The sequence below is a fragment of the Pelophylax lessonae genome, assembly GCF_965119305.1.
Source record: "Pelophylax lessonae genome assembly, chromosome: 9".
Lineage (NCBI taxonomy): Eukaryota > Metazoa > Chordata > Amphibia > Anura > Ranidae > Pelophylax > Pelophylax lessonae.
The window spans coordinates 7410686-7411821 of record NC_138776.1 but is presented as its reverse complement, the minus strand read 5'-3'; positions in this window follow the sequence as shown (position 1 = coordinate 7411821).

Sequence of the window (1136 nt, the reverse complement as noted above, 5' to 3'; positions counted from 1 at the left end):
CTTCTGAAGGTTTGAGGGTGCTGCCTGTTCCATACTCCCCCTACTCCTAGCCTTTTAGGGGTACAAACAATAGTAATTGGGGCCTAGTGTGGTTGTGTACGTGTGATATACATACACTTTTTTGGGATCATATTTTCTATTCCGCTATTTAATCAAAAACCTCTGGGGATCAGTTAAATTGGGGGATAGTCTGTGTTGGTACGTGTGAGAGAGATCCACCTTTCCAAGTTGTTGGGGTTCATCTCATACTTCTGAAGGTTTGAGGGTGCTGCCTGTTCCATACTCCCCCTACTCCTAGCCTTTTAGGGGTACAAACAATAGTAATTGGGGCCTAGTGTGGTTGTGTACGTGTGATATACATACACTTTTTTGGGATCATATTTTCTATTCCGCTATTTAATCAAAAACCTCTGGGGATCAGTTAAATTGGGGGATAGTCTGTGTTGGTACGTGTGAGAGAGATCCACCTTTCCAAGTTGTTGGGGTTCATCTCATACTTCTGAAGGTTTGAGGGTGCTGCCTGTTCCATACTCCCCCTACTCCTAGCCTTTTAGGGGTACAAACAATAGTAATTGGGGCCTAGTGTGGTTGTGTACGTGTGATATACATACACTTTTTTGGGATCATATTTTCTATTCCGCTATTTAATCAAAAACCTCTGGGGATCAGTTAAATTGGGGGATAGTCTGTGTTGGTACGTGTGAGAGAGATCCACCTTTCCAAGTTGTTGGGGTTCATCTCATACTTCTGAAGGTTTGAGGGTGCTGCCTGTTCCATACTCCCCCCTACTCCTAGCCTTTTAGGGGTACAAACAATAGTAATTGGGGCCTAGTGTGGTTGTGTACGTGTGATATACATACACTTTTTTGGGATCATATTTTCTATTCCGCTATTTAATCAAAAACCTCTGGGGATCAGTTAAATTGGGGGATAGTCTGTGTTGGTACGTGTGAGAGAGATCCACCTTTCCAAGTTGTTGGGGTTCATCTCATACTTCTGAAGGTTTGAGGGTGCTGCCTGTTCCATACTCCCCCCTACTCCTAGCCTTTTAGGGGTACAAACAATAGTAATTGGGGCCTAGTGTGGTTGTGTACGTGTGATATACATACACTTTTTTGGGATCATATTTTCTATTC